General features: G+C 36.7%; 1 protein-coding gene across 18 annotated transcripts in view; it reads left to right on the top strand.

Annotated features, from left to right (window-relative positions):
* The window catches only part of ROBO1 (roundabout guidance receptor 1), a 654072-nt gene that overhangs the window by 514267 nt on the left and 127466 nt on the right, over window positions 1-12339 (top strand). Inside the window, exon 1 of one of the 18 annotated variants that reach the window (XM_069024596.1) lies at window positions 8188-8276. The exons of 15 other annotated variants lie outside the window; for them this stretch is intronic. The gene's annotated coding sequence lies outside the window, so the exon portion shown is untranslated. Of the gene's footprint in view, window positions 1-8187; window positions 8277-11119; window positions 11204-12339 lie in introns of those variants that run through there. 2 more of the 18 variants (XM_069024587.1, XM_069024605.1) reach the window with 2 other exon arrangements.

Here is a 12339-nt window from a genome sequence, read left to right as displayed (position 1 = left end):
AAAGGTTAGATGTATGCAAGTTTATCTGGATACTAGGTTTCAATTAGAGGAAAACCCAATTCCTTCTACTTTTCCTAGGTTCTCTGAAACTTGTATGCAAAGGGCATGCTAATTATCTTCTCCAACACTTCACCAACATTGAGGGTCTTTTTATTTTTAACCAAATTTTTTTGGTCTTGGATCCTAATCTGGGTAACAGAGGGGTAACAAAAAGCATAGTTAAAGAGAACCAGGACCATCTCACAATGTATTTTAAAAAGATTCATGGCAGGTGATAATTGCTTATTTCTATGAGTATTCAAGCAAATACATGGCTCGGCTGAAAATCTCCAGGGAGCAAAGGAGCTGAGTCCTTTGCACAGAGAGGCTAAGCAGATGCACACTTACTTTAAGGGAAATACTATATTTATTATTTAAGGGAAATACTTTTTTTATTACTATTATCATCATAATATTAGGCTGAGAATGTTTTTGATGTCTCTAAAATAGTCTTTGAGCACTTCCAGCTTCCTGTGTGGTGCTAAGGTCAGTAGAATAATGTGATCCCAGACATGTTGTGTTCCAGATCATCTGCCTCTAATACCTGTCATTGCCAAATAGAGGGTTTGAGTTTGAGGGGTTTGGGTTTTTTTTTTACTGTGGTTTTGTTTTGCTTTGTTTTAGCCAAATGTCATTGGAGCCTGCAACTTACACAAATGAAATCTAAGACTAAACCTTTAAATATTATTTTGGAAGAATTTGTCTTGTTTTCATTCTGATTTCACACCTGAAAAGTTTTACAGAAGGCTTGATTTATTTGGCTCCAGCAACACTTCTCTATTGCACTGTACATGAAATTTCTTTATTTTAAAGACAACTAAACTATGGAGAAAATTATGAGAGGTCAGTGGATGTTAAATTTACCAAAACCAAAATCAAAACAGAACAAATGTAAGCACACATGAAACTGTAAATCAAGTGACAACATCAGAGCGTTGTCCCTCTGCCTTGCTGTTCTTTGAGAGCTTCATGAACTTTAACTGAGTGAAAGCAGCAAAACTTTCATCTGCAGGGTACTTCATGTTTGTTAGGGTGGGATTATTTTTCATATTTTCATTTCATGAGAGTGACAGTGCTGGTGACATTCATAAAATCCTTACAGCATTGCTTTTTGGTAGAAGCAATTAGATATGATAACACCTTGAACCTTTGAGTGATGTTTAGTTCATTTTTATTGAGAATGCTCTTGGAGACAGAGTTTTTATTTAGGCTTTCTAGACACAGGTTTTGAGAGAGATCACTGCTTCTGTTCTGTTTGGACACCAAGGCAGAGAGATGAGACTTGAGTTGTTGAGGGTGTCAGGAAAAACTGAGTCAAACCAGCTGGATCCTCAGACCACCAGTCCAGCACCCCTTGGAGCAGAGCCCTTTGCCACCCCAGAGCTGCTTCACTGGAAGCCTGTTTGACATGGAGCACTCGAGGCCCTGAGGGATTTGCACACTAATTCTTTGTGTGACAACACTCAAATCTCAGGCTTGCAAACATGGGGGTGATGAGTGTGTTATAAGTGTTTGGGTAGATAAAAACAAAATGAACTGTTAAAATGGCTTCATTTTTTAACTTGTAAAAAAATTCTCATCAGGGCAAGATATTACTAGTGCTAAGAACAGCTCTGAAAGGATGTCAAGATAGTGCTACTATCAACATGAGCATTTGTGGTGATCCTTCAGAAAAAAAATAAGCTGAGAGACAATTTTTCTTCATTCTGTCCCGGGGGTCTTACTGACTAGTGATGACTTGTCTGGCTCAGCTATGTGTATTCTAATTCACTTTCTTTGCCAAGATCAGTCAACACTCATTAGAAGTAAACTTCAGCACTTAGTTCAGAATCAGTAAATAGCTTTATTAGTTTAGATGAAATGTTCTTTAAGTCTTCAGCCTTACCCAGATGACACAGTAATCTGGGTGTAACAAGGAGAGAAACTATTCATAAATCCTTGTGTTATTTCAGTGTCACTGAAATGGAGTTGAGTTTTATAAGTTACTGGTTTGGCTCTCTTTCTGTGGAGATTCCGCTGTTACAAACCCAAGATTCACTCATTTTATCTAGGTATAAGCTTAATTTTAGTTCAGAAAACTATTTGATCACTTGATTACAACTGCCTGATCCAAAACTAATTGTAGACCAGAGTTTGAGTTTTTAAAAATCCATAAGAATATGTACTAGCATAAGTAAAATGAATTAATTCATAGAATATTGGAATCATCTGTTAGTGGTGGTAAAACACTTTAGCACGAAAGTTTATTGGTTTTGTTAGAAACACATTGCACTTACTACACATAAGAATGCATTTGTCCTTGGGCTACAAGTTTGTGTAAGGAAACAGTTTTTAACCACTTCAAAATCATAACAGGCTAACCTTTTCCACCAAAGGAAACAAAAAGAACAGCTGTAAAAGAACATTTGTCTGTTTTGTGGGGGTGGTTTTATACAATGCTTTTAAATTTGGTATCATATCTATGAGTGTGCCCAATTATAAAATCATAGATAATTATTCTATGCAATAAACAAGGAATTACATTTCATCTTCAATTTTGAATTTGCTTTATTGGCATAAGTTTGGTGATTGGCATTACTTTATCAGTTCCTCTTTTCTTCTCCATGCCTTTCTTTAAATGAAAATTCTGCATTACAGTGTCTTGCAATCAGTTTGCAGCAGTGTTACAGAGTCACAGCCACAACCATGGGAGCAGTCATGATTTAGCTGAAAAGTGCTGTCAGGTAAATTACATAGGAGCTGGCCTGTGAATGAGGCTTTTAAAATTATTTTTATAAAATCAACAGCAAACCAGAAAAAAAAAATACAAAAACCCAGAAAAACCCACAATATGCTTGCAGGCAGGTTTGCTTACAATCAGATGCTTGTGTTGGTCCTTGTGTAGTTGTTACAACCCCAAGGCCCCATCTGAAATCAGAAGGACACAGAACCACTGTCGAGATATTGGGAGGTGCCAGGACTTTCGGGGGATCTCCTGATTTTTTAGGACTGCTGACAAACAAGTTGTGAGCATGTGCATATTTGTTTGTATCTAAATATGCATATATAAATATGTAATCTTTAAGTATGTGGAACTGTTGATTCTTAGTTAGGGGGTTTTGTTTGTGAGAAAGGGATGGGAGGCAATAAAATGATTTCTTCAGCTTGTGGTCGGAATTGAATAGTGGGTGCAGATTCTGAGAAGATTTAAATTTTTTGTCTTTTCACTGAAAATTATCAATATTTAGGCAATTTGAAAACATAGAAACCTATGGAAGAGTATATTGCTTGTGTGTAGTACATCTCTGTGAATATTTTGAGCTGCAGTCCTCTTTCTTCCTGTCATCTCTTGTAGCTGTTCCTTAACTTTAACGATCTGACTTGAATTCAAGCGAACGTGATTACTTAAAACTTTAAAGTCCAGCCATAATTAAAGTACACCTAATGTCAACAGGGCTTCAAGGAGCTTGTTAAAGAATGTAAATTTAATTTGAGCACACATAAAATGGTTGCCTAGACCCAGGTATGACAGCAGCCTCATTATCCAATAAAAGTCAGTGATATGAAGTCTTTATATATTTTGCCCCAGGAATCTGACAGCCATTTTCTCTGCAGGATTTGATAGTATGAGAGCAAACGTAAAGGTGAGGTTCCAATTATGGTACTTCTTATTTAAATCTGCATCCTTTATTAACCTCATGCTCCCATTAGAACAGGTGAATGAAAATTATCAGATCCATATCACAATAAATGCTTTTTATGTTATAAACAGGCCACAGAAAAATCTCAGGTGTACAATTTCAGTATTATTTAAATCTGTTTAATGGTTTGGTTTGCAGACTTTCATTTCAGAATTTAATGTGGGTATAAAAATACAGTGGAAGTATCTTGTTAATATTTTCTCAGGTTAACATTGATAATGTGGTCAAGATGTATCTGTCTGTGGCAACCATAGGACACTAAGAACAGAAGGCTATGCATAAGTTGAATTTCTTAACATATGTGAATAGACTTGTGGCAGTATGAAGAGGATGGAAGGATTTTCATTAACATAAACCCATTTTAGTTTCTGAAGGGCTCAGTGAGCTAAATCCTCTCAGTATTTACGTCTAGATCTAGGTCATGCTCTACATCTATTTGAGGTTTTCATACAGCCTTCATGTTTCTAATGTTTTGTGACCTTTGGCTGTGTGGAAAGCCATGTGTTTATTTCAGCCAGGAGACTGGGACTAGGGAAAGCAAAGGCAGGTTTGCACAATACAGTCAATCAGCGTGGTTCTGTTCCCAGATTTGCAAATGCTGACAAGTGGTTTTGTCACTTCAGGTGCTGAGTTACAGGGCGTCGCAGATTTTAGACCTGGACAATAACCCCACATGATCCATTTCTAACATTGCTGATTTTTTGCAATCTTTTAGACAAAACCATGAAACATCAGTAAATTAACCTGAATGAGTCCTAGTATTCTCATTTTGGTATGGATAATTATATACTTCTTGATTAAACTTCACTTTTCTTGGAAGAACCAAATTTTTAGTTCATCTTTGCATCGTGAAGCATCATGTGAATACTGGTGAATTCTGTAGTGTGCACATCCAGCTGTTCCTATGAACATGGCATCAAAAATGTGATAGTTTTATTATAAGCTACAAGTACTACTTAGTAAATTAAATGCTGACATGTTTGGTAAGGGAAAGAATTTTGACAGTATCACTGTAAAACAAGATTATTTTCAACACCATATACTTAGAGCAGCTTGAAGCCTAAATCTGCTGCAAACTAAATTACTCTGGTAGGATGCCTAACTTTTTGTGGAGAACACAACTCACAAATAAGCATAGGATGGAGCTGCCAGTTTTATTGCTTACATAAACCAAATGCTTGGTGTCTGAGACATTGTTCAGAAAGACGTTAAAAGCATTAAAAGTTTTTCCATGAATCACATGTAGAAATAAATTTAATTGCTGACTTCTTGGGTATGAGAGGTAACCTGTGTGTGCCACCAACATATATATTGTGGGTGCCACTTCTAATACCCTTTCCTTCCCAGCGTTGCATGGGGGACAGTTAAAATATTATTATTATGACATTCTTGAAATTTAAACATATATTTGTTCAAGTTATTCAGTGATTCAATTCAGATCAAGAAATAGTTCACGAATATCTTTTGCAGAAAAAGGTTTTTTTCAGCTCTTCTCAGAGCTGTAGCCAGGGGAAGGCAATGGGAAACACACTATTCAGTATTTAGCTCAACCAGACACAAGTGGCTAAAATCCTGCACCACAGGCTGGGGTTTGGATTGGGGAAGAGGGAAAGATAATCCAAATTACTTTCTTTCATTATGAGGCAGTGAATAAGTCACTCTCTACATTGTCCTTCTCTTCCTTTCTCTTGCAGCACATATTTGAAAGTGTAAGAGGATGATAGATCCTGTAGTCATCAACTAAGTCTGTCGGTGTTAGGCTTTTACATAGAAATGAAATGGATTTTCTGACTCTTTGTCACTTGCTGATTTGAGAGATGATCAGCAATCTCAAGAACCTGCCCTGTGTGATGGATCCTTGACAGGCTGGTTTAGAGACAAATGTAGCCCAAAAGATGCAGTGCTTTTGTCTTAGTTGCTCATAAAGCTGAACTGCAAAATGAGGGTGAGCCCAGCCTGTAATGTTCAGTAGAGGAAACAAATGGGAACTGACTCTCCTCCCTACAGGTAACACTAGGAAGTGCTCGAAAATAGTGTATTTACACTTTCCATCTGTAACTCTCAGTAATTATTTATTTGTTACTGTTAAAGCACTTCTCAGATGTTTTCAATTACTTTTTTTCTGAGGATAAATAAAACACATTCTTGAGGTTGATAGGAAGAACAGTTCCATCCCTGTTCCTGGTTAGAGATTATACAGGATATGCATACATAACAGTGCATATAATATTGCAAAATCATGTTGCTTACATTAAGCAATTCTGTGGAGTTCTGGCTTCAGACAGGTGCTCTTCTAAGCTCTCCACCACCATTGCCTGGTTCCATGTTTCCTTTTTTTTGTTGTTGGGTGTCCCTGTAATGTAGAAAAATCTCTGTCACTCTGTATTGCCCTTGGTGCTGATATAAACCAGTGCAAAGAAATTGCTCGGCCTTGTTTGTTTGCTTGGCTTGTATTTGAGAGGGGCAGGGCAGTTCTGGAAATAACCTAAATGTTAAAAATGCTCAGCTGTAACAGCAGTGTTGCTTAAGGATAGGTGTTGGGTACAATTTAAAACAGTTAATGGTGAGGAAAAAAAAAAAGCAGAACACCACCATGATTTGGTAAAACCTCACAGAACAAATATATAACGGAGAACTGCTCCCAAAGGCGTACAGAGCCAGGAGTACCTGTGGGGAGAGGAGAGCAAGGTGGGAGGAGGGCAAGGGGTTGTGAGGTCTGGAAAACAGATTTCATGGGCTGTCCTTTCTGTGAGCATGGCTCTGCAGCAGTCTCTGGTGAATTCAGAGGACATCACTCAGTGACCTCCCTCCATCCCCCTAAAGTGCCATTGCTGGTTTCAGCCATGGGATCAGTAAATGCAGCAGTAATAATGGGTGCAGGCAAATCTTTTTTTTTTCTCCTGTCAGTGATAAGGTTGCTTTTTCTTTTTGTCCTTGCACACAAGTGAAAAAGACTGGCTCCAGTGTAACTATCCTGCTTTGAAATCCCCTTCAAGAACTTCACCTTAATAAGTATCCTAGTGTGCATTCTTGTAAGTTGCCAACATTGAACATTTGTTTTTCACATGTTGATACTTTCTTAATACTTTCCCTTCCTTCAAACCTAATCTTTTCCTGTACCATCAACAGAAGAATGTAATCTTCCATTAGAAAAATCTGTTGAAAATCCCCATTATATTTGTTTATGTGTGTGCAAATGTGTATAAACCAGTGCATTTTAAATATAATTCATTATGAAACAGGAATTCCTTGTTTTCTTTCATTTTGTTTGGTCAACTGAAAAAGAACATCTGTACCATCATCCTCACTGCAATTTTCCACCCTGGCAATTACCCACATGAGCAAAGATCATGTGCTGTTTTAGAGAGGAGGATACAATTGTGCAGGGTTTCTGTTGATCTGGGTAATTTAGTGGAAAAACTCTGATTAGACTAATCTTGCCAAAAGGTAGTAAGGGACACATTAGATGGCTTACCTGTAATTTAGATTTTTTTTAAGCCAGGTACAAATTGATGTTTTTGTGTACATAAAAAGACATTAGAAAAAGATGTATTATTCATAGGGACTTCTTCCTAATGGCAGCTAAAACTTTTTAAATGTGTAATGCATTTGTACTAAAGAAAATATGTCCAATATTTCTTAAATGTCAAATATATTTAAATATTTAAAAATTAGTTGAATTTGTGCTTCATTTAGCAATACATTTAAAAAATGCATTCAGCACTGAGAGTTGTTTTGAAAATGCATTATCCAGTTAGCAACTGAATAAAATATTTATCTGACATGCTGACATAAAGATGCAAAATCATTGTAGTATAATTCTTTTTATGGAGGTCTTAAAGTGAGGTCAAATTTCCATTCATTTATAGCCACTGTACAAGGTTACTAGAAGGTCACCTCTTCTGACTAAATAGAGCAATAGTTACAGTAGAAGACAATGAAAGCTGCTCAGTTGAATCTTTAAGTGCTTAGTCTTTGTGCAAATTACAGCAACTGTTGAATCATATTATTTCGCACATTGCAAGCTGGAGTAAAGAATCTAATCTAAGTATCACCACAATCATTGTGAGGATTATTGCTTGCTAGGGCCTGATCCATCCTGTTGGGTGGTCTGTCTGCCTTTTGTTTTCCAAGAACTTTGAGAAAAATATGTCTGAATCAACAGTAGCAAACCTTGTGTGTGAAGCTGGAGATACTTCTGCCATCAAAAGCTCAGAATCCACTCTCAAAAGTCTTGTAGTTTGCTGTGATGTATGTGACATTCAGTGTTATCAACTGACTGGGGGAATGGACCCATCCTGTCTTTGAAACTTTTAAGTTCAAGGATATAAAGCCTCTGAAAAGGGTTGGAAACTTAGCCAGGTGCAGAAATCAAGCACAGGTGCAATCAGGAATAATAACTGCACAGCCAAAGAGGTACAAAAGGAGGACACAGCACACAGGCCTCTTCTTCCTCTTTGCTGGTGCACTCCTGCAGGGGATTAAAACAAATCTGATGATTGGGGGCTGTTCATTTGTCCCTTGGAATTTGCTCTTCCTCACAAATCCTCTTTTCAGGTAAGTCAAGCAAAAATGCTTCTCCCAAAAGGTAAAGGTAGCAACCAGGAAGGGCTTGAAGTGGACACCACTATTTGTTTGCTCACCCTCAAGTTGCCCTGTCCATCTGTCTTCCTTTTCATCAGCCTTCCCTGTGCTGAATGCTGACTGTGCTCTGAATTTATCTTACCTGCTAGTGGTATTTTAAATGACAAGTTTTCTGATTTTTGGACCATGTGAGTCTTTCCCCAGTACATTATATAGTCAGACGTACTACAGAACCTCTGACTACCTCAAGATTTTAGTATTTTACTGTTCCTTCTGTGGTCTCTATTGCAATAAAGGACTACAAGTGACAAAGCAGTCAGGAGCAGGGCACTGTCCCTACTTATTTAAATCATTATCTGAAAACTCTGCTGACATTACCCCATTCATAATTTAATTTAGGAAGCATGTTTGTTGTTGACCCTGGCTTTGTGTTGGGTGTTTTTATTTTTATTTCCTTTCTTCTCCAGTACCACTATCTGTGGTTCTTAAAATGGTTAGGGACCTGATTTTCCAAGGTGTTCCTCAGCACTGATTAATAGGTCTGAAAATGAGGCTCCTTTTGGGCATTGTTGAGCACTGACCTCCTATAAAAGACGGTCCTATAAAAGATGATGCCATCTTGCAGAACTGCCCAAGAAGTGGATTTTGCTGAATTAGTGAACTGTTCAAAATCCAGTATGATTTCTATAATCTAAAAATGCATCGAGGTCTTGCTGAGTCATTTTATTCCTGCTGTTGTAGAGAACAGTGGTAAACCTTTTGTTTTCCCACTTTCAGGGAAAGCTTTTCTTTTATTGTTGCTTATTGTGGCACCACTGTTTCCATTGCACTCTTTCTGATGACATTTCAGTCTTTTCCCTGACTGCCGTAATTTAATTTATTGCTAGTATGTATACATGCATGAATAGTTCAGATTTCATTTCCTAGATAGTAATTTGCACTTCTGGCATTTAATTTCATTTGCTGTTGGGCTGTATGTTTTATAGTTTCTGACTGGCTTTTCCCTCAACAAAATGCTTCCAGCATGAAATAATTGGTATGGGAAAAGACTGCACACATGGATTATGTATAAAGGGACTTAATTGATTAGCTTTGCAGAAGATCCAAGCTTTGCTTGGTGTACATTTGCCCCAGTTTAGTCAATGATACCAAATTTTTATGGATGGCTCAGCACATCACAAAAATGCCTTCTTTTTTCTCATAAGGGTGGATGCCTAGTTTTCCTGGGTACAAACCCACTAGACTGCACTTTGCAATTCTTTAAATACATGGCAAAATCTCCACATTTTCAGAGTTTTGGCTTTGGATGGTGTTTGGTGGGTTTGTTTTCTTTTTTTTATAACTAAGGTGTTCTGTTCTTCTCTGCCTTATTACAAGACATTAAAATGTTAAATTAAATTAGAACTGCTATAGGGTTGCATAACAGTATTGCTTTATCTTTTCAATATAGTCTTTTTAATTTGTATTTGATTGTATAATAATAGGAATTCACTTTGCATTCTATGACAAAATTAGATGACAACCTAAGATAGTGGTAGTTTGCCAGTAATAGAGCAGAGGAAATTAAAAAGTGTCTTGTGCAGTTCATAAAAATAATCAGGTCACTTCTAAAATAATTACTTCATAAAATTACCCAGAGGAGAAGTTCTGAAGAACATTTCTGCAGAAGCTTTTTAAACCAAAGAAATATTTTTTCAGTTTAGACTTGTCAAATGATTCACAGACTACTGTATTTTTTTCCCCTTTGTGCTTTGTCCCAACACTTGAGAAGAGAATTATGAATGTAAATGAACACAAATCAATAGGAACACTGTTTTATTATTTCACTGGGAATTTCTGTACAATTTGAGAGCAACTTGCTACAAGTTGAGCAGACGATTAAGGTTAACCTTGATCTTTAGCCAGCTAGGTTGGCTTACATTCTATCAGCAAGGGAATTAAATTTACTCGGACACATTTTAATTGGCATTTATGCAACATGTACTCACAGATGCTGAATTCATTGAGAAATACTGAGTGCCATCTGTTTAACTCTATTTCCTCTCTATTAAAGTATAATAAAATCAGACCAGGTCCTTCTGGCTTGCTAATATATTTATCTTTCAGAATACAATATTTTAATTACCACATCAATATAGTGTTATTCTCTGCTAGATAATTATTTCTGTGTATAATTAAAAGTAACCTTATTTTCTGTGCTCTTTTTCATAGTTGTTGCCTCTGAAACTTTTACATCTGACATCAGATATCTTTAAAAATACTCAATGATTGTTTCAGTGTTGGCTGAATGTAGGTGCTACTAATAGGCTCACGTGGAAAAATAATTGAAGTTACCAAGTAACATCCAGCCCGTTTCTGAAGAATTTGGCTTCATTTGAAAACATGACTGATTGTTACTGACTGATCATGTTGCCTAAAGTAAACATGTATAAATTCTAGATGCATTTTATTTAGGGATAAACAACACATACACACGTTAGTACTCTACATTTATTTGGGAATGTGGGAAAGAAAAGGTGTTTATCCTCATAGAGTATGTGGACAGTGTGGAAATACATAAATACATATATATCTGTAAGTGTGTGTGTGCAAAAAGTACTACTGCACTGATTTCCAACCTCATATGGTAAATGTAACAACAAAAATAAATATTGTGTGCTGTATTTCATAAATGGACAAAGCTGTTTTCGGTCCCTGGTACCTCACATGGGGCTGGATCCTCTTACTGCATTCTAGGCTGTGGTGAATTTGGGCTTAACTGCTGCATTCTGACTCAGGTGGTCCCTGGTGTAAAATCACAGGTGACACAAAGCAATGGTGAATGCAGGTCATGTAATTGCACCTCTCCACTCTGGTAAGGAAGTAATAGAGAAGATAGCTCCCATCCTGTAAAAAATACGGTTGGTAGTTTTATTTAAGGTTTTTGAGGGTTTTATTTTTCTGTTGTGTTTTGGTTTTGACGGGTTTTGGCTTGGTTTGGGTTTTTACCTGAACACTGTTCGTGCACTTTTACCAGATTCAAGACCTTTTCTCTGCTTTTGGCATTTAGAGGGAGAACTGACCAACCTCTCCCTGACTGAAGAAAACTTCTAAGCATTATCTTTAACTTATTTTTGCTCCAGAAACGCTGGGACGTGCTTAAGCACTTTTCTAACTTAGTTTTCAATATTTCTGTTTTATTTTTGCATTAATGGAACTAATGGAATATGTGAATTTTCATGATGAGGCATAGAAGGTTACTGTTCTTCTAATTTAAAAATGATAGTTGTCTCCAAATTAGTTACCTTTCCTTTGCATTCTTGCAGTAGAAGCTGTTTCATGCAGTAAAAGTTTTCCAAACTGTTTAGGTCATACTTCTACTTTTGCACATGCTACTCTTTTTTAGCACTGTTGCTTCCTGCATGAGAAATATATATTTTTTAAATTATTAAATGCTCCTATTGGTTCCTCTGTTGGATTTCCATGTTTTTCTACTTTATCTTAAATCAGCTTTTAAATTAATTTAGATCTGTGTTATAGGAAAATGTAAAACTTGCAGAGGGTAAGGAGATTAGAACATAAAATACAGAATACAGCAAGTTAATAAGATGAAAGAAGTATGGTAACATCTAACCATGAAATCACATACCCTCTCTCTTTTCTTCACTATTTTTTCTCTCCTCCCAAGGTTTTCTTTGCAGGGTAAGCTGGCTGATATTTGAAAGTAATTTTTCAGATTATACAGATAATTTGTGACATTTTCCTGTTGTGCTTGTGCAAGGTACTTGCCTTTGGTAGTGTGTTTGTGGTGCTGTCTTTATGTAAAGCCTGTTACAACAGTGCCTCAGCTTTCATCATTTCTCTATGGTGGGTTATATTGAAATAATAGTAATTCCCTTGCATACGATGCAATTAGCCTTGCTAGGTGATATTGGATCTACAGATTCAGTTTCAAAGGAAAGGTTAAGACACCATAAGTATCTTTTTCCTTTGAAGTACGCTGTGGAGGCTTCATCTGGGGATGAAAGGGTGCTGACTTTTAGGGCAGTGGGGGTTT

This window comes from Aphelocoma coerulescens, chromosome 1 (genome assembly GCF_041296385.1).
Source record: "Aphelocoma coerulescens isolate FSJ_1873_10779 chromosome 1, UR_Acoe_1.0, whole genome shotgun sequence".
NCBI classification, from domain to species: Eukaryota; Metazoa; Chordata; class Aves; order Passeriformes; family Corvidae; genus Aphelocoma; species Aphelocoma coerulescens.
Note: the sequence above shows the minus strand (reverse complement) of the source record. Positions and strands in the feature narration are given on the sequence as shown.